Source organism: Ctenopharyngodon idella, chromosome 15, assembly GCF_019924925.1.
Source record: "Ctenopharyngodon idella isolate HZGC_01 chromosome 15, HZGC01, whole genome shotgun sequence".
NCBI lineage: Eukaryota > Metazoa > Chordata > Actinopteri > Cypriniformes > Xenocyprididae > Ctenopharyngodon > Ctenopharyngodon idella.
Genome location: NC_067234.1, coordinates 30027299 through 30050011, shown reverse-complemented (window position 1 = coordinate 30050011; position 22713 = coordinate 30027299). Strand labels below are relative to the sequence as shown.

General features: G+C 38.2%; 1 long non-coding RNA gene across 1 annotated transcript in view; it reads left to right on the top strand.

The window, feature by feature from the left end:
- The window catches only part of LOC127496159 (uncharacterized), a 152524-nt gene extending 130334 nt beyond the window's left edge, over positions 1-22190 (top strand). The window contains exon 3 of the long non-coding RNA XR_007925250.1: positions 21285-22190. This is a non-coding gene — a long non-coding RNA (uncharacterized LOC127496159). The remainder of the gene's footprint in view (positions 1-21284) is intronic.
- Positions 22191-22713: the final 523 nt, after the last annotated feature.

The window sequence follows — 22713 nt, the reverse complement described above, 5'->3', positions numbered from 1 at the left end:
TAATGTAATTTTTTTTTGTTCTTTTTTTTTTTTTTGTGTATATCGCAAATTACGAGTAGGAAGCTCCAGTTTCAAACCACCTTCCCCAATGCTTATATAAACACAGGCCAAGTCTAAGGACCAGCATGCAATGCTGATTCCAGCAGTCATCAGGCCCAGTACAGGTTAAACAGCACCACAGTTACTGTCCTTCTCGGGGAGAGTCTCTCCTCCACCGTATTTCAAACTTCCTCTGGCCAGCTCTTTTATTCAGGCTTAAATGAGATCCCACAAAATCTATATCACATCTTTAAAACGAAATAACTCTCCCTCTCTGCAGTGGCATTGACCTCGGCGGGGCAGTTCTGGTTCAGTGCACTGGGGCCTCCGGTGGCAGCGAAGGGGGAAGCGATTTAAGGCCCCGGGCCACGCCAGACCCCAGGTGCGCCAAGGCAAGCAGTTAAATTTCATCATTACCCTTTCTTCGCCGTGTTAGCTTTTTATAGGCCTTTTACGGCTAGAGCGGACAGTGCCGCACTGGTCCCAGTGGTGCAGGCTGGAGAAAGGAAAGGAACGGACAGAGATATGGACAGAGGGTGGGGAGAAGGCAAAGAGAGAAAAAAGAGAGAAAAAGAGACTGGGACATCACTTGTCAAGTTGACTACAGGATGATGTAAAAACAGCGGCGAGGGCAGGGGATAAGAGCGATGATGAATGGGCTGCGGACGTTCATCCATCCAGTTGAAGGATTTGCAGCACAGGAATTGTGTACAGATGCTGACATCTGAAGGGGGGAGAGGCGGAAAGAAAGAAAAAAAGGAATGCTATCTGGGAGTAAGACAGAACACAGCTGATGCAGAGTGATGGGGAAGAAGGACACAGTACAAAAAGATGCTTGCAGATCTAAAGTTGGCCATATGAACACAAAAGGCAGAGCAGGTGCCACTCAAATGGTCGCCGTGAACAGAAAGGGACACTGCTACCTCCTTTAGCATAGAGTATACAATGCAACTGCCATTGCTTAACTTCTGCTGTAATAGATTATAAATTGGGGAATTTTGAAATGAGAACCTTGTGATAAAAATCTTTCTCTGTTTCTAATACAAACCGTAATCATTTAAATGTTGGCTGTCATAAAAACTAGTTTTTGAGAAAATGGCCAAACAATTTTCAGACATTTATTGATGAAGTTAAGAGATTTTATCAAACATACACTACCATAAAAGAAATTAATGTTTTATATTCAGCAAGAATGCATTACATTGATCAAAAATGACAGTAAAGATATTTATAATGTTACAAAAAAAAACCCTTATATCAAATTTGTCTCTCTATACTTAAAAGAATCGTGAAAAAATCCGGTTTCCACAAAATATTATGCAGCACAACCGTTTTCAACATTGATAATAATAGGAAATGTTATTTGAGCACCAAATCATTATATTAGAATGATTTCTGAAGGTTCTGACACTGAAGACTGGAGTAATGATGCTGAAAATTCAGCTTTGCCGTCACAAGAATAAAAATATAGCTGCGAGCAACAGTTATCGGGGTTCAGGCGCTTTAAGGCTTTTAAGCACATGCGTAAAAAGGTATTATATTTTATTTAGCAAGCATGTAACCACTTAGATCATAGATGGAAAATACCATTTACAGCCAATACAGGCAATTTATTAAGGAAATACATGGTTTTTAAAGCTTTTTAACAGTTATAGCACCACCTATGGTCTGATCTCCATAAAAGTTTGCATGCTTGTTTAGAATCATATTTCGCACGTGCTCACCTATTTTCGTGAAGTTCTGAGTTTTCGTTTTGGAGTTATAGCCTAGGCTTTTGCATGCACTTGACCACGCCTATTTTCTAAATTACCCCGTTATATCTACCCAAAGGGTAAAGTTCAACATTTTTTGATAATTATTGGTCTAGAGAGTCCAGAGAATTGTAGTGCAGTGGTTTTACTGAGGTTGAGGAAAACCAAGGACTAGTTCGCAAAAGTTTTTTTTTTTTTTTTTAATACATAATTGCGAATATTTAATAAATTATTTGTTTGACAGCAGTGGTTCTTGAGGCAAAGTTGTTCAGTATGAGGAGTTCTATCAAATGATATGAATATGGTGTGGATGTGTGAAACACCACGTAAATATTTTTGAATACATTTTGGGCCATGAGTCAAACAGGCCCACCGAAGTTTGTTCTGATTGGCCTCCGTTAACCTCGTCTAATAGGGGGTCAAACTTCATTGGTCGATGGGGGCCATGTTTTTTTGAGATACGCCAATGTCCTCATAGACAATCATGGCACCTTGGACAAAGACACTGTATGCCAATTTTCAAGTTAATCGGACTAACGATTGGGTGGTTATAGCCATTTTCAAATTTTTTTCATGTTATAGCGCCACCAAGTGTCCAATCGCCACTATTTTTTTCATGTGACCAAAGTTTGAGCCCATACACATGTGTTCCGAGTTTGGTGAAAATATCTCATTCTGTTCACGGGTTATAGCCATTTGAGTAAAAGTGGCTCCGCCCACTTTGAACGTTTTGGAGGTCCTTAGAGACTGTGAATCGAAATTTCAACTTTTTTTGATAATTATTGACAGTCAGACTCCAGAGAATCTTGCTGCACTGGTTTGTTCCGATCAGGCCAAAAACTTAGGACTAGTTTGCAAAAGTAGGTTTTTCAAAAAAAAAATCCAAAATACCCAAAAATTTTGCCAGAGCGACAAATCTGAACATTTTGTTCATCTTGAGCCAAGGATTCCAACAGTATAAGACACTTGAGCGATTTAGTACTTTTCACCACTGTAGCACCCCCATCAGGGCGAGCCTTGGTGATGTTGTAGACGGTGTGAGTAAGTTTCAAGTCTCTACGATAAAGCGTGTCACTTATTCGCTTACTTACCATACAGGTCTGGGTTTGTTACAAACCACTGTGATTTCCATTTCTCAGGTTAACCTAGATTAATGTCCCAGCCATGAACAAGCTCTCATTGTCTCTCTAAATGTGATTAGCGCAGGGTTAAGTACCTCTTCGTTTCGTTGGGTCCAGTGGGTTTGTGTTTGAACGAGGGATAAGAAGGGAAAGAGGCGCTCGGAGGGTGGCGTGCTGTACCTTTGCACCGTGCCAATGTCAGCAAGCTGTGCCAGTCTCACCGGGCGGCCGTCCACGTCCCGGGCTCTGCCGCTCTACGGCGAGGCTCCACAAACTCACTGCATATGCTCCGTATGGCCCAGACAGTCCGTCCAATTTTCCACCATCTGCTGGGCCTGCACTTACGCACCACAGAAAGGTCACCGTCAGCTCTGCTTGACTCGTAAAAATTCAAATGACACTGTGAGAAACCACCATGATTGTTGCCATCACCAACATCACCTGATGAGACCAGATCCTCTCAATGTGTGTGCAAAACCAGGCATGGAAATGGCATCCGGCCAATCGGGTTAGTGCTGTATCAGCTGATTCCACTGATGATGTAGAAGCACAGACAAGCCAAAAGAAGCTGAGACGAAGCCAGAACAGAACGTCTGGTGTCTAGTCCACTGTAACAAGAGGTTTTCACACAGCTCAGACAGGCAAAGTGGTACAATTGCTTTATTCACAGAGCTTGCGTATCTCTAAATAATATCAGCTGCTTGCAGATGGGTCCCTGAGTCTCGGTACAATGGGATGGTTCAACCTTGCCTTCACTCTAATGTTATGACGGTTGTGATATGAGAAGATTACCACAGCTGCCTTCACCCTACCAACGCATTAATTAGCTTCTTTTCTTCTCTTTCTATTTATAAAAAAAAGAAAAAGAAAATACATATTGTACTTTTATTTATCTTTAAAAATACTAAAAATCATTTATTTACCAAATAACAAACTGAAACAACTAAATAGTCTTTATTCAGACATAATAACCAATATATATTTGTATGGCCTCCTTTGGCCTTTTTATGTACTTTTCCACAGTCTCTAGTTGTTCCCAAAGACTTGCTTTTGATGAACCTTTTGTGCGACCTATCTTTGAATCTGTTAAATTCCAACATTTTAGCATTAGAAACTCTACTGTGACTAAAGAGCTTACACATACTGGTGTGAGTTAACTATTGCAGAAACATAAAACATGATTTTGGTAACCACAAGTACTGTTAGTTTAGGGCAGCTGTGGCACAAACCTTACATTGGGTGGTGGTCTAATAAATTTGTTAAGCACTGTATATTTATGTGCCTACATCAGAAAGAGTATAGGGCTCAATGTAGCAACTGCAGGAATGAAAGCCCCACCTTTCAGTTTAAACAGCCAATTGCCTTTTTGATATTGTTTGTTTAAGGCAGAATGTGCAATATGTGAGCCCATTATTTCTTTAAAATGCAAATATGACCTCTTTAAAATAAAAATAGGTGCATTTAACTTTATTTCTCTGTATTGCAACTTTTATCTTGCAATGTGACTTGCTTATTTCTAACTTCATCTCATGATCACATTTTTTTTTTTTTTTTTTACCCTCAGGTGGAAATAGGCTTCCGTAGTATTAACTATACATAGTATTAACTAAATAAAGTTTTTGAAGAAAAAAGCAACAAATATGATACCATTGTGGTCAGATTTTGACTGTTTTAAAAAGTAATTTTGACAAATTTCAGTCTTTACAAACAGAGATTTGAGTCTTTCTCCATTCAAATAGATAAGATTATAGTATTATTATCTATAGTATTTATTAATATTTCAAATTTTTATATTTTCAGTTTTCATTTAAATTTTAGTTTTAGAAATTGTATGTGCATTGACATCTATTTAGATTTATTTTTATTTCAGTTTTAGTTTTAATAATCTTAGGCCTGGTTTCAGACAGGGCTTAGACTAAACCAGGTATGGAAGCCAGTTTCTGCCACTAAATAAAAAAAATAAATAAATAAAAACAGTAATTGCGACTTTTCATCTCAGAATTTTGACTTTTTTTCCTCACAATTCTGACTTTATAACTAACAACTGTGAGAAAAAAAAAGTCAGAATTGTGAGATATAATCTCGCAATTGCGAGATAAAAAGACAATTCTGAGATAAAAAGTCACAATTACTGTTTTTATTTTTTTATTTAGTGGCGGAAACAGGCTTCCATAGCCAGGGTTAGGCCTTAGTTCAATTAGGACAGTTAAGTAGCTTTTATAAATGTACCCTAGAAAAAAAAAACATGACTGGTGTGCATCTTGAGACAAAATAATGGCACTGACATATTTTAAGATATGTCAGTATAAGTTGCTTTCAGTTAAAACAGTATTTAAATGTATTTAAACTTACTTTATTTCATTTATATATATATATATATATTTGAAGTTTAAGTTTTTCATCTAATATTTATGTTGTATTTTATTTCAGCTTTTAATTACCGAAGAGCTATTTTTAATAATTTTACTCTTAGTTAACAATAACAACACTACTTATATGCTAGAAAACATGCCTGGAATGAACCAAGATGGCTGCCAAGTGAACTGACTTGCCTTAAAGGGATTTTGGCCTACATGTTGCTGAGGTGAATCAGGCATTAACAGCGCTGTCCATGGTCCTAAATCAGTCTGTTCTCAGAAAAAACTCCACAGAGAGACAGATGAATGACAGTTTTGATTAGATAAAGCCACTGTCAGTTATTATATATTGATTTATTTTTTGCATATTGCGTCTCTATTATTGTCATCAGTACATTAGCATGTATAAGTGGTGGCTTTGTTTAGATGCACATATGTGTTCATTTGTGTGTGTATAAAGGTGGGGGAGGCGTACGTGCGTGCTTGTGTGTGCGTATGTGTGTGCAAGCATTCGTGCGTGTATGTGTGTAAATGTGAGAGGAGACACGGGTGGGCGGGAAGGAAGGAGGGGTGGCTTGTTCTAACGGTTCTTTGAAAGAGATAAATGGCTTACAGATGGCCCAATCAATATATTCAAATGAGACATGTAAAGTAGCCGGGCAGCCGTCGGAGATCAGGCTTGGACTAGCTGAAAGGCGCACAGCCAAGGAGACCCGAGTCTCTCTCTCTCTCTCTCTCTCTCTCACTCTACCTCAAGCACGCACACAGGCGCAGACCTCACCTGCCCTTTGCCCCATCCTAACTGCTTTGAGCAACCGTTGATGTTCTCAATGTTAAACGAATTCGGTGAAGTTGTATGGAAGCTTGGATTTAAAAATTTAGGCTTCTTATATGACATTCATTTGTTTTTCACAAATACATATATATATATATATATATAAATGCATAAATGTTAATAAATGTAAATATTTTCTTTCAGGAACTAACTTCAATAATCTGAATGAACATGTTTTTTCCTAGATGTCTGTTATGTATACAATTAAAACTGCTTATATGCTATTCGTTTGTTTTTTACAAATCATGGCTGCATGTTGTTGAGTAATGCACAGCGAGATTAGCTTTGTGTCTGTGGGTGAGCAGGGAAAGGCTATGGCCCCAGGGCAGCCTCCGGGGGAAAAATGTTCCCCTGACACAGATAACATCCAATTCCTCCCCTGTGAAATGCAAAAATCCAACCCGACATCAGCAAAAGTGTTTTATCATCCTCTATCAGATCCTGCCTCTCTTATCGTTTTGTTACACACACTTACACGCAAACGTCCACTTCCTCGAAATCAAATTTGTGCAAAAAAGGAGGAAGATCCTGACAACTGTTTGTGTTTTTCCCCCACATAAACACTTACAAAGCACTGAACAGCTTTAAGTGTGGCACTGCTTTTGTTTAGTTGTCATGATATAATAATACCTTATGGACAGTGATACAGAGAAATTAATGCAGAGGGTGTCCTTGACTAACTATGTTAACGCAAATAGGTGATGATCAATTCATGGCTGACACTATCCCTTTTTAAACACATTTTCATTGTCCATTATGACAGTTAAAGCTACATTCTCCTACAGTTTGCTTCATATAAAACATAAGAGTCTGAAAACAAGGTGTGAGATGACCTTCAAGTGACACATATTGAGTATCAATTTGAAAAAGTACTGTTTATAATGGAAACTGAACACGCAGAAATCTACAGAAAGCTCCACAGATATCTACAGAATTGATTTCATGCCCACTGTGTTCATTTATTAAACTTTTAATAAATGAACACAGATTTGATTATGCTTTTAGCTACTAATGAGAGTGCATTATGATCTATTTAACATTTTGTGATCTGTTTAAATGCTATTTCAGCAGCTCAAATTGTAAAGCAAGGTGTTGGCATCACCAAAGTCATGGGTTCGATTCCCAGAGAATGCATAAACTTGCGTAACATGCGTAAATGTGAATTCATTCATTCAAAAATGTGAAAAGCGTTCACAGATGCTGCTTATAACTCTCATTTAGTACAGTATGAACTCATAACCGACCATCTGTACGTTAAAACACTAGCTGACAGATATATTATTATCTTAAAATTGAATGCCTGTATGCATTCTGATAGTGGTGATGATGGGATACTGTCGGACATGTTGGCTCCTGTATGAGAGATTCGCGTCTTGCCCTCTGTCTGCTAACCCAGTAAAAGGGTCCTTGGCCTATTAATTGCCTTGACAGTGATAAAGGAAACAGAGGGGGATGCTATTTGTCTTTAATGCAATACCTCGCATATTACCCAGAGACAAATTGAAAGTGTTTCCTAACATGAGCTGCTCTCATTTTTCTCCCAGCCTTCGAGAAGGTGAAAGAGGTAGGTCATGGGTAGAGACTTGAGGGTGTTTGGGGCACCGGTGGAAGGTTTTTGCACCTCATTCTTTCTCGTGTCAGCACGGAAGAGACCTGAATATGTGTGTGTCGTACGTATGTGTGGGGCCCAGCACCTGTGAGCTGCCAGGGGTCAAATGTCAAGGAGAGGGCAGGCCCTAAGTGGCTAGAGGGTGTTGTGGGGGTTCGAAACAAACGGAGGAGAGAAAGGGCTGTTCCTCTGTGAAATGACCATTGTTAATCCTGCCAGAGACACGTGGCCTCCTGTCCAGTCCTCTGTTCTGTGAGTCCGCCTACTCACAAAGATGCTTCACTCAGCTGCTGACCTTGGCTTGCCCTGCCTTACAAAAGCAACAAAGATGAATGCCTATTTGGTGAGCCGCTCGCACCATTATCTTCCACACTTGTCATTTCCTTGAGTGGCTCGTCCTAACGTGACCTCCAGGTCTGCCCTTTCTCTTTCTGCATAATGTCCACATCTATAAACTCCTTTCTGCAATATAAACAGGCTTGGTTTTGCAGGGTTGCTAAGCATCCTTAGTTCATCAAGTATGTAAAACTGTTTCTTTTTTTGCACTGCATCCCTATTCACTTTTAAATTAAGCATCAAAATGGATCCTTTTCCATCTTTGAAGTGTTTGCGATCCTTTAATATGGTCATCCTGTGGTTCATTTTCATGATTTTACATTCACTCTTATAATAAGTTGCCAATATAGGTCTGTCATGTCAACTCTCAGGAGATCGGTATGGTAATAGAGGTAATAAAGTAATAGGATATGGCATTGTTAATGTATTTGGTCTTGGCGGAATAGATGCTGCTGCAGAGCAAGTACCGAGACTCGCTACTGCCAATACATTCACAGACATTGCTATGAGCATGTGAGACATGCTGCTGCTGCTGCATTTTTTAACATACATGAATTAACCCCGTAGCAGATCTATACAGGTGGAGCTGGGGAAGGTGGAGGGTTTCTGAAAGAACACTGCAGACTGCTAAAAATGTTTTGAATGTTGAGCCACAGCTCATTGGCCGCTGATGCAACAGCAACCAATCAGCTGTGCTAATGACTTGATCGCTACCAAATAAATTAAAGACCTATTAGCCTGCGCCATCTAGAGTTTCATGCCAGAACTAGGTAATAATGCCCTTTATAACATTTTTAAATCCCATTGCAGCATAATTCATAAAGTATTGACTTTATACAACTAAATTTAAAGTTATTTATTTATGTGATTTTGTTCCGAACCCTGGTATGGATGGAGACTTTGGTGATTAGTGGTTCATTTTTTTATTTCAAACACTATATTTGAAGTTTAAAAAAGTTCATTTGTTAATACAAGAATAAAACGACCAAAACATGTTTTTTGTATTCTGTATTAGATCAGTGTTTTATTTGTATCTTACTGACCAGTGAGTCCCATGACAAGCCGTCAAAACCGTTCTGAAAACATTTGTCTGTGCCGCATAAGACTTTATCACATTTAAAAAGAGTCTGATATTCAATCAATGCAGATTAAATTGCCCAAGGTAAGACTATCTTTTCTAGTTCTCACATTCTGAGGAAAAAGCTAAATACGATTATGCATATGGGCAAATTATGCAGAGGATAGTATTAATATGCCATAATTATTTGACAGGATATACTTACACACCGATTACCATATCAGCAAGACCAGACAAAGATAGAGAGGTAGTGAGTGAGAAATGAACGGGGAACATTGCGAGATAAGAGGCTTCCCCAGTTCTTCCACATGGATACACACACACACACACACACACACACACACACACACACACACACACACACACACACAATCCCTAAATGTAGATCAAGAGCCGGGACACTGGGGGGTTGTGCCAACAACGTGTTTCCTGACCCTCTTAAGAATATGTGCATATATATTACCAGTCTATTTTATTTTATTTTTTTTATATTTTATTTTATTTTATATATTTTTTTATTTTATACAATTTTATAAATTAATTTTTTAAAGATTAATTGTTTAATTAATTATAGTCACAATTTCTATTTTTCATTAAAGCATAGGCATTTAGGTTTTTAATTTAATGAGAAACTAATTAAATCGAGTATGTCCAAACTTTTAACTGGTAGTGAACTAGCTGGATGCTAAACATCTAATGCTACAGAGAAGGCGTCTCTTGTTTTTTCAGTATAAAAACTGCAGGAGTGCAGTTCGGCTCTTGTCATTGAAGGGAACTTGTAGATAAAGTGCTGACTTTCTGTGCTGGGCATCTGAGATCTCTGTATCTCCATGTTTTTCTGTGTATAGTAATACGTCTATCTGTCCTCACGCGTGTCGTATTGGCTCCCTGCTGTCGATACCCACAGTGTGGCGTTGTCCTGACTAATGCACTTCTGGTTAGTGCATACATCATTGCCAATTGCAATTGCCGTATTGATTATCATCATCACAGGAATCTTAAATCACATAGACTAATATCAGATGAGAGATGTTTGCAACACTTATTTGCTCGCAGGTGGTCCGGCTCTGTGTGTGAAAATATTCTTTTATTGTGCTTGATTTGTGCATTTATTATGCTTTAAGCTATTCCAATATATTTCACTTCAATTTTTAGTGTTTAATAATTAGCTTGAAAAGAATTCATGGTGTGCATCATATAAAACATTACAAGAGCTTTGTCAGCTTTGCGTTTTGTTAATTTGTCACACAAATAAATATCATTATCCATCTCAGTTTTAACAGTTTTGAAGATGTTTGCCTAGAGTTTCCCTTAATATACTGCTTCTATTTTGCCTTGTGAGCTCTTCCACCATTAAGAAGTTACTTGGCAATGCTCAAATCTATGGAGGGTATGTGATTTTGTCAGCTGTGACATCCAGCTCAAATGCGAGCTCTGATACGGCCCCAGAGGATATCAAGCCTCCGACGCATGAGTCCGCAATTTTCTGCTTCCACGTGCAGGATGCCATAATAATCAAACTAAAATGACTTTGTAACTACCCCATCTCTTTTGTACAGCTTCACTCATGCCCACTGCCCTAATTGAATCACCACCGAGTCACTGTATCAATTCTAACTTTGGTATTAGGGTTTAATCAGGCATGCCGGGGACCAGCTTGGTGAGGTGAGGGGGTCCTTTGTGTGGCGCCCATCTGTTTGTGACACAAGGCCCAGTTGGGACCCAGAGGGTGCAGCCAAGAACAAAAAAAAAAAAGAGAGACAGACACTCTCCTCGATGGCTCAGAGTAGGTGCTAGTACCTCCACCTTCCCCAAATGCTCTTTATATATTTCTCACAAGGCATACAGCCTGCCAGACATCCAGAATTTCTTTTGTAGAATTTGTATATTTTTGTTCCCCTCTGCTGGCTCCCTGCCTAATATTTTTTCGCATGGCAGCTCATTGGGTCTGTGATATTGCAGTGACTGCTATTACAGACCAGTTGGGGAGGGCTGCTTTATTTGTCCCTTCAGTTGCAATTGATTGTGACAGTGGTGTCGCCCCCTGCCCCGCCTGTGTGGGAGGAAAAGGACGGGGCTTGAAGGAGGGGGTGCCGTTTAGGTTGGCTCCAATTTGACTCTCCCATCACTCAGCCAGGGTCACGACCCCACTGTAAACGAGGCTGAATGCTTAGGCCAGAAGGGTGCACTGTAGATACCTGATTTTGATGTGAACTAGACTGATCAGCAATGGAGGACACCATCTCTCACTTGCACTGGGATGCTGAGGACATTAGCCATTTTTCCATGAGGTAGCGCTGAGCAGTGCCTCCCGCAGAGAGAGCCTGTCCTGGCTCAGCAGGTGTAGCTGATCATGGTGCTCGGAGCGTAAGACTGGAAGAGCACAGCCACAACCCAAACAAATGGTGTTACAGGCTGTCGACACACTCTCCCATATGGATACGGACACTTTTTTCATACTAATGTGACTTTCAGTAGTGTATTTGAATTTTTAAACTTGGCAGTGGGGTTTAGCTGGTGGGAATTGGTTGATTTGTTCAGTTTATATGAATCAAATAGATGACAAGAAAATAACATACTTTTATTGTAATATTATTCAGGTTCAATTTGTATTTGTTAATGCATGTATCATGAGCTAATCATAGTTTTAGTGCATTTGTTAATCTGGGTTTTTCATTATTTTATGCATATATTAATGTTTTGATATTTGAAGTTAACATATTGCAAACAAACATGGATTAACAATGAAAAAATATTGTATTAATAAAGTAGTATTAACCTACACTATTGTTCAAAAGTTTCGGGTTCTGTAAGATTTTTTAATGTTTTTGAAATAAGTCTCGTATTCTCACCAAGGCTGCATTTATTTTATCAAAAACAGTAAAAAAAAAAAAAAAAAAAGGAATATTGTAAAATATTATTACAACTTTAAATAACTAATTTTAACTAATAACTAATTTATTTTAAAATGTAATTTATTTCTGTGATGAAGCTGAATTTTCAACAGCCATTATTCCAGTCTTCAGTGTCACATGATCCTTCAGAAATCATTCTAATATGCTGAGAATATATATATATATATATTGGGTAACACTTTAGTATGGGGAACTTTTAACAAGTTGCTTATTAGCTTGCATTTTGGCTGTTTATTAGTGCTTATAAAGCACATATTAATGCTTAATTCTGCATGACCATATTTTACATCCCTAAATCCTACCCCATACCTAAACTTAAACACTACAACAACTACCTTACTAACTATTAATAAGCAGTAAATTAAGAGTTTATTGATGCAAAAGTCATAATTAATAGTGAATATGTGTTCCCCATACCATATATGGTTCATTCATTATACCTAATGTGTTAAAGCATTAGTTCACCCAAAACTGAAAATTCTGTCATTAATTGTCATGAATTAAATTATTCACCCTCATGTCGTTCCACACCCGTAAGAAATTCGTTCATCTTCGGAACACAAATTAAGATATTTTTGGTAAAATCCGATGGCTCAGTGAGGCCTGCATTGACAGCAAGATAATTAACACTTTCAAATGCCCAGAAAGGTACTAAAGACATATTTCAGTTCATGTGACTACAGTGGTTCATCATTAATGTTATGAAGCAACGAGAATACTTTTTGTGCGCCAAAAAAAAACAATAATCTCAGTAAAAACACTGCTTCATGAAGCTTCAAAACTTTGCGAATCTTTTGTTTCGAATCAATGAGCGTGTATCAAACTGCCAAAGTCACGTTATTTCAGTAAACGAGGCTTTGTTTTGTCATAAGTGTTTTGAAACATTTCTAAATTTCAATGGTTCACATGACTTTAGTTTGATACACGCTCCGAACCACTGTTTTGAAATCGCCCATCAATAGATATTGTTAAATAAAGTCATTATTTTGTTTTTTTGGCACACAAAAAGTATTCTCGTCACTTCATAACATTAATGTTGAACCACTGTAGTCACATGAACTGTTTTAAATATGTCATTAGTACCTTTCTGGGCATTTAAGTGTTAATTATCTTGCTGTCAATGGAGGCTTCACTGAGCCATCGGATTTCATCAAAAATACCTTAATTTGTGTTCCAAAGATGAATGAAGGTCTTACGGGTGTGGAACTACATCAGGGCGAGTAATTAATGACAGAATTTTCATTTTTGGGTGAACTAACCCTTTAACTAATGTTAACGAATTTAACCATATTGTAAAGTTTAATAAATGTGAGTTAATTTGTGCATCATACTGGTTTAAAAAACACATCTCATCTGTCTGGCAGCATAAATTCTGTGTAGAGTGTATATGTACATGGTTTAGAGTACTGAGCACAGTAGATCTGTACATCAGTCAGTAGGATGTTTACACTGGCAAGTCTCGTTCTCATGTTTACACATTCCCTCAAGGCAAAAAGCTCTTACCACAGACTGTTGGTAGTTAGTCACAGCTTACTGCCAAGTTCATCGAGGGATGTGTGGAAAGGTTGGAAAAGGTTAGTATGATGCTTTCCTGTTGAGAAGCACTGGCATGGTCTGCCTTGCAGATGGAGGGGATGGGTGGCTGTCACGGCCCCACTCAAGCAGGGGGTGATGTGATTGTGGGTGTGTGCTCGTGTATGTGCGTGTCTGGGTATCTACGTACGAAGTGGTGAAAGTGTGCTAGAGTGAATCCGAATGGCCCTCTACAGTCTCCTCCTCAGCCGGGCCCCATATGCCGGTCCACACTGCCCTCCCACCCCTCCTTCTCCTCCTGGCCTGTCCTCCCTGTCTACACTGGCTGCACAAATTAGCACAATGTGCAGGCAGGGCTCCTCAGCTGGCCTCCACACCCCACTTGACATGGGCCTGACCTCTCCTGTGTGTGCCTCTCTGGCCCGACTGGGCCCTCTCTGGCTGCCTGTCACTCCCACAGCCCGCCCTGGCTTCGCCAGCTAAGGGGGTGGGGGCGGGGGCGGGGGCGGGACACAGACTGCCAGGTCTGGGTGAGGAAGTGGGGATAGATGGGAACATGCAGGGGCGGCGGACATTTGAGGAGCCTCTGGGGTTGTCTGGTCAATTAAATTCACATTGTGGATAAATGATTTGCAAATGATATACAAACAAGTAAGTGTCTTTGAGAGCTCTTTCTCATTGCCTATTAACAAGTAAACTAAAAGCAGGGCTCATCTGCCAGTGCACTATAGATAGACACTTACCTCTATAGGACACTGATAAACCAGACTGTCAGTGATGCTAAAACCAGCCCAGTCTTCCATTGTTCGGATAACAGGAAGTCCTGCTCCAATCACACACCATATATTGAGCCAGAAGTTATTATATTGGGTCTTACTATAGACTACTTGCTATTAGTATTTAGTCATAATTAGTAATTTAAATCTCTCTCTCCCTCTCTCTCTGTATATATATAGAGAGATAATACATGTTACATAATATATAAATAAAATAAAATACATTCTTTTAAAATACTAATACTAATACACCTAAATACTAATCATAGCAAGTCGTCATATATATATATATATATATATATATATATATATATATATATATATAAATGCAACATATGTATCATGTATAAATTTATGCTTATAATTTGATTATACATACACTACCATTTAAAAGTTTGGAAACATTACTATTTTTAATGTTTTTGAAAGAAGTATCTTGTGCTCATCAAGCCTGCATTTATTTGATCAAAAATACAGAAAAAACAGTAATATTGTGAAATATTATTACAATTTAAAATAATGGTTTTCTATTTTAATATACTTTAAAATATATATTTTTTCTGTAATGCAAAGCTGAATTTTCATCAGCCATTACTCCAGTCTTTTGTGTCACATGATCCTTCAGAAATCATTCTAATATGATGATTTGATACACAGTTATTATCAAAGTTGGAAACAGTTGTGTTGCTTAATATTTTTTGGAAACTGTGATACTTTTTTCAGGATTCATTGATGAATAAATAGTCAAAAAGAACAGCATTTATTCAAAATAGAAATATTTTCTAACAATATAAACCTTTACTATCACTTTTTGTCAATTTAACACATCCTTGCTGAAAAAAAAGTATTAATTTCTTTTAAAAAAAGAAAGAAAGAAAAAAATACGGACCCCAAACTTTTGAACAGTAGTGTATATTGTTACATAAGATTTAATTTAAATAAATGCTGCTCTTTTTTACCTTTTTATTCATCAAAGAATCCTCAAAAAAAAAGTATCACGTTATAAAATAATATTAAGCAGCACAACATTTGTAATAAATCAGCATATTAGAATGATTTCTGAAGGATCATGTGACACTGAAGACTGGATTTAATGATGCTGAAAATTCAGCTTTGCATCACAGACATAAATTATATTTTAAAGTATATTATAATAGAAAACCATTATTTTAAATTGTAATAATATTTTACAACATTACTGTTTTTTTTTTCTGTATTTTTGATCAAATAAATGCAGTCTTGATGAGTAGAAGAGACTTCTTTCGAAAACATTAAAAATAGTAATGTTTCCAAACTTTTGAATGGTAGTGTATATAAAATATATAAATAACTTATTTTAGGGAAATTAATAAAACAGGACAAAATCAGCCAGCCTGAATTATGCAGATAAAATGCTATCATTTTATGTATTTTCATGTGATGCTGTATCTCTATGATCTTTGAGGCGCCGGAGACGCATGCACACACATGGAAACATTCATCAAGCAGACACGCTCCAGTCTTGAGGGCGTATACAGGAGGTTGAGTGCGTGTGTCTGTTTGTGCGCATTCATGTGCTTGAGTGAAAGGCGTGTAACAGTCCCTCTGCCTGCTCCCTGAGGAGTAGATGATACTAAAGACACTAAACGGGACCCCGGCGGTGAGAGGAGGGAGGAGGGGTGGGGGGCTGCCTTAGCCCTGTGCCATTCTGCTCCTTTACAACTTTACAAAATAGGCTTTTAATTTTGCTGAGCGGCTGGGGCGTGTGTGTCCTGCCTGCATCAATCATCATCATGGGGCTGCAGGCGCGGGGCTGCTCCCTCGGGTCTGCTCTCCTTCAGCAGCCTGGAGCTTGCAACATGCATTCTCTCTCTTTCTCTCTCCTGCTCCGTGGCCTTGGCTGCCCACAGCGCCGCTCTGTGTTGTACTGTGGTGGATTCAGCTCCAGCAGGTGTAACAGAGTAAGTGTGATCATCCAGAATACAGGACATGAGAGATGGCTTCCCCTGTAGAACATCTGCATCCAGTAGATGCCTTGACTGAGATTCATTCAGATTGTTTCACTCTCTCATTCATGATTAGAAATGTCAAGGTTGAGGTAAACAAAGTACAGTCCGCCCAAAAGGTCAAATCTGTTGACATTCGTTAAAGAAATAGTTCACCTAAATATGAGAATTTAATTATTTACTCACCCTAATCTCTGTGTGCTGTTATTTGTTTATTTATTTGCTTATTTATTTTGTATTTTTGTTAGTACCGGTATAGATTTTTTTTAAATAACTATACTTATAAGTCATACAATGACTGCCAATCTCACAAAAGAACATAAAAACCGACAACAGTATCATAAAAGTAAATCATGAAACTCCCCTGCTGAAAAATAAACTGCTTAGACCAGCCTAAAGTGGTTTGCTGGTCTGCCAAACTAGTCAATGGTCTGGTTTAAGAGGTGTTTTGTGCAGCTGGGAGACCAGTTTGGCCAGCTTGGAAGATCTTCTTAAATAAATTTAGGCTGTTTTAAGCATTTTTTAGCAGTGTTGTGAAGACCAAAATCTGATATTCTTGCTACTTAATGCTCATGTGTAGCCCATATTCAAAACTTAAAAATGTATCTATTTTTAAGTCTGGATGTGGGCTAATTATTGTTGGTGTTACAGGGCTTGAATTTCGGCATGGGATTGCATGTAATGCGCATAATATTATTAATTCCCGCAGATTTTTTTGTGCGCAACCATAAAGCCGCAACTCAGTACTATATTGAGTTCTTTTTAGCTGCTTATTGTGCCTAAACAGTCAAATACACACAAAATAATGTCAAAATGCCGGTCTTGGTGAGTATTTACGTAAACACAGTCAGTTATATTTTAAGTGAACGTAAACAGTTGAGAACGAAAACGCATGTGTAACAGTATAATGGATCAGTGCGTCAGGTCTTAAAGTGACAGCAGCCTAATATGACGATAATATGATTAACGTGACCTGCTGCCAAATTATGAGATAATATTAAAAATATCTATATGGCAGTTTTTCCCCATGGTATCGATGTCAAAATTGAGGCCAGTAAAAATGCTGAGTGGCTAGTGACTTTGGAAAACCACTTGCCACAGTGGCTGGTGAGCAAAAAAGTTTTAAAAAACCCTATATATATATATATATTAAATACATTCAATTAAATATTTTTATTAAGTCTTCACATATATTGTAATTATTAGATTTCATGTATATTTACATATTATTAATGTAAATTATTTTTATTTTTATATTTTTACTGTTAGTAACAATGGCAGTGACATTGACTACTTTTGTGTTTCTATAAGCAAAAATAACATTATATGGATGAAACAACATGAGGCTTACCTGTACTTTTACCTCACGTTATATAATTCAGAGTCAGTGCAGCCTCGCTGTGGCCTCTGGGTGTCCGGGTGACACGAAGCACTGCGCTGCTCTCAAAGGGCAGATGGAGTGGCAGAGGGCACACGCCTCAGGGCATGACTGATCTAGGACACTGGCGAGTATACACTTCTGTTAGCAAACATAGCCAAGATCACAAAGACACACATACTCTGACAAGATCCATGGCAGCGTTCACACATTTCTCGAAACGAGACAAGTATAAATGAGAAACAATCCACAGTTGTTCCCTTTGCAACTCCATAAGCAAAACGATTATACAAGAGTCTCCGTTTGACACCAAAACAAACACGAATGAAAATGGGTCGGTGAAGAGCCAAGGATGTAAATCTCTTTAAGTACATCAAATGATCCATGATGAATCTGTAGGCGTCCGTACACAACATACGGCGGTACCAGTCGGCAGCTCTAAAGCGAGGGTTTAGTATTAGATTATACGCAAAAATGGGATGTAACATCTTTCAATAAGTGAGCTAAACGTGGAAGGAACTTGGCACAAGCGTAGAACTGATATGCTGCCTAATTAGGTTATAAGACTAATCTGTGTAGATTATTTTGAAGCTTTGATTAGCAAACATATACCCATATGTTTAGGTATCCGAGGACAGAGTAATGTAAATGATTAGCCGACAAATTCCAAACCCTATTTTGAGAAGAAAAGAAAAATGGAAATGCGGTGGCACGGATGACTCCTCCTTCATTTTGACTGGTAACAGTAATTCAGTAACAGCATGAGGTGAACGTCTGATTGCTAGACAATGAGAGCAGTGAAGTGTGTTACCGGTCATGTAACACATCTCAACTGTACTCACGCTTGACATGGAACAGAGTGTGTCTCTCTTTCTCATTCTTTCTCGGTCCCTGTCTCTTCTTCTCCTTGTTTCTTGTCTTTGACTTTCCTCCAGCCCCCCCATCACCCTCCAAACCCACTTTCTCTCTCTCTCTCTCTCTCTCTTCTCGTCTCGACTGCCGGGGGCTCTAATCTGATAAAGTGAGCCGAGAGGTGTGATAAGGGCGAGCCGAGAGCAGCAGGCCCCCCTTGCCAGGCCGTTTAGTATGCATAGACCTCAGCTATCTGCTCCGCTGCACCTTGACTCCCACTGATCAGCCTCTCTGACAACAACCCCCCCATTCCCTCCGCCCCCATCAAGCACATGCCCCTAACAGCACCCTCTTGCCCTGGGGGAGAGAGAAAGGGGAGGGCTGGGACACAGGTGGAGGGAGGAGAACCTGGTCTGTAGCGGCCCATAACTCAGAAATACCCCTATTCCACCAAAACGGTGCTGCAGCCAATGCCCATTCAAGTAAAAGTCGGTCTGGACCTTTAAAACAATTCGTATAAGATGGCGAAATCATATGATATTGTACGAAAGCATACAAAAAGTGTATGTGAATCATTGTTCAGTTTAATGGATGGGGAGGAGGTTGGACTTTATGGGTAGGATTAGGCTGTTCTGTTTATGTACATACTTCTTACAGTTATTTTCTCTTCATTTCTTAAAAATTATTACTATTTTTTGAGACTTGAGATGAACCAGTAACATAAGAGGCCAAGGTTGGAAAATTTGCTATGTCTTCAAATACAACACCATATCAAAATACAAGACTCGTTTGTATTAAACTAGATTGCTCCCTTAATATGCAGTGATTGTTTTCATAGACCTCATAGATATGATGTGACACACATTCAGTTGACAAACACATTAGTATTTTTCGTTTCACTGCTAGAGCCACTTTATATCTCCCCTGTACATCTGAAGTGAATATATTTTATTTGCCAGTTGATTATTGTGACTTTTATTTATTATATATTTAAATTACCAATGTTACATCAAAGATAGCTTGAATACAGTGATGAATACAATACATAATTGAATACACTGAGGACAAATAGACACCAAATTAAATTACTTTCAATATTACACTGCAAAAAAAATCATATTTTTAACTACTTTTTTTTTTTCCAGTTAAAATATCTATAAAAAAAAATCTTCAAAAACAAAATACATTTCCTTGAGAAGCAACACTTCATAACATTGTGTTGTAAGTAAAATAAGTTAAAAAGCAAGTGAATATTCACTTGTATTAAATATACAATTTATAAAAGCATATCTTATGTAGTGTTGTTTCTCAGGTAAATCTATCTAATATTAAGGATTTTTAGATTCTTTTTGTTGTTGTTGTTGTTGTTGTTGTTGTTGTTGTTTTTTCTTAGAAAGATTGATCAAAGTCATTAAAGGGTTAGTTCACCCAAAAATGAAAATAATGTCATTCATTACTCACCTTCATGTCGTTCCACATCCATAAGTCCTTCTTTCATCTTCGGAACACAAATTAAGATATTTTTGATGAAATCCGATGGCTCAGTGAGGCCTGCATTGCCAGCAACGGTACTTCCTCTCTCAAGATCCATAAAGGTACTAAAAACATATTTAAATCAGTTCATGGGAGTAAAGTGGTTCTACCTTGATATTATAAAGCGACGAGAATATTTTTTGTTCTCTAAAAAAACAAAATAACTTTTTAACAATATCTAGTGATGGCCAATTTAAAAACACTGCTTCAGAGCGTTACGAATCTTTTGTGTCGAATCAGTGATTCGGATCGTGTATCAAACCGCTGAAATCATGTGACTTTAGTGCTCCGAACCACTGATTTGATTCGTAAAGCTCCGAAGCTTCATGAAGCAGTGTTTTGAAATCAGCCATCACTAGATATTGTTAAAAAGTTATTTTGTTTTTTTAGCGCACAAAAAATATTCTCGTCGCTTTATAATATTAAGGTAGAACCACTGAACTCACATGAACTAATTTAAATATGTTTTTAGTACCGTTATGGATCTTGAGAGAGGAAGTACCACCAGTACTATATCTTAATTTTTGTTCTGAAGATGAACGAAGGTCTTACGGATGTAGAACGACATGAGGGTAAGTAATTAATGACATAATTTTCATTTTTGGGTGAACAAACCCTTTAAGAAGACATTTTTGCAGTATAAAATAGAGTTGTCAAAAGTACCAACTTCGGTACCAATCGGTACTGAAATTTAAAAAATGTGACGCTTGTCTGTGATATGTCTGTGATTGTAGCCAATCACAGACATATCTGATGAGCGCATCAACACACTGGCCAATCGGAGGTGTTTACGAATCCGCTCAACAGTGCTCAAAGCATCACATTTTTAAAATTTCAGTACCGACGTGGTACCGAAGTCGGTACTTTTGACAACTCTAGTGTAAAATAAAGACTGTGAAATCTCTCAAGTCAGTGAAAATGTTGGTCGTTTCTAATAACGGTTTGCAGATCCGTTGGTCAAGCACCGGCTCCAGCACCAGCTTTATTTTAGATGAAAAAAATTCCATGCTGACTTGCTAAAAGTGCATATCTGTCTCAGTATATCTTGTTATCCTCTCACTCTCATCATTAATTGATTGCTCTACTTTCTTTGTATGTTTGTTACATGTTGGCACAGTTTCCAATCATTTTGCTTTTTTCTGTTTCTCTTTCTCTCCTCCTTCCTGTCTCGTCTTCCTCCCACTAGTCCCTGTGCTGCCACTCACCTGGGAGGCGTGCTGCTCAGTGATAATGGCAGTGGGAGAGCCAGAAGCGGCTATCCGCCTCCGGTGATGCTGAAATGGGATTTGGGCTGTGTTCGGGCGGAAGAGGTTATTACGGATCAGGGGGGCCTGGTTTTGAAGCGGAGCTGAACTGGGCCGCGGTACAACTACAACCGCTGGGATGTCTGTTAGCTTTCCTCACTAACAATAGCAGATAAGACAAAAGTGGTTGTTTGCCGTCTCTCTCTTACACACTGGCCCATTAAAGGTGTGCTGTTATCTGATAAGCCGTGAGGGGTGTGATCACCTACACACACAAATACACACCTCCAGTCTCTCATTCAGGTGCTCACTTATGACCTCAAACCTGTCTCACTCGGTCCACGGTGCAACCACTGAAAGAGAGAGAAACTAGGGTTGTTTTGTGGCTCTGTTTTTTCCCCGTTGTTTTGCTCCCGTGCAAGTACTCTCCCAGCTTATTTTCCTTTATTCTTATCGTTCCATCTGGCTGCTAGTCACACATTAATCTAAATTCCAAACAGGGTTCCTCCAGTGGCGTTATCAACTCGCCGTTGATGTGAGCGTTGGCCCAGGAGAGGGGACGCGGGCAGAGGGGGGAAAAAACAACACACAGCACAACAAATTGATGTGGATGTGGGAGTGAGTGAGTGAGTGAGTGAGAAAGAGAGAGCTTGCATGCATGCTTGACTATTGTACAAAGCTGCATCATGACTTCAGTACAGGTGTGAGACTTAATCACAGGTATAAAACTTTTCTCAGAAGACTGTCTCTATATAATTCGCATTATATATTCCCACTGCACGTTTGTCTATAAATATATTACATTGTTGTCCACTTCTGATGGTGTAGAACCAGGATTGTTTAAACGGTTGTTTACACTTATCTGCAAAAGAATTGCACAGATTGAATGATTTTTACCTAAAAGTAAACATTTTCACAATATATTGAATATTTTGAAATCAAAAGTTGTTAGTTGTGAATAAAACAACAAAAAGAAATCAACTAAAAAAACATAATAATAATAATACTTATTATTGTTGTTGTTTATTTATTTATCACTCAGATTTAAAATTTTCACCTAAATGTAAACATAAACATTTTGTAATATTCCTGAACCCCAAAATCAAAAGTTGATGGTTGTGACTTTTATTAAAACAACAACAAAAAGAAATCAAGTACAAAAAAAAAAAAACATATTTATTTATTCAACTCGATTTTGATTTCGCAATTGCGAGTTATAATGTCAGAATTGTGAGATATAAACTCACAATTGTGAGAAATAATATCAGAATTGTGAGTTATAAACTCAAAACTGCGCAATTCTGACTTTTTTCTTGCAATTCTGACTTTTTCCTCAAAATTGCGAGATATAAATTCGCACTTCTGACTTCT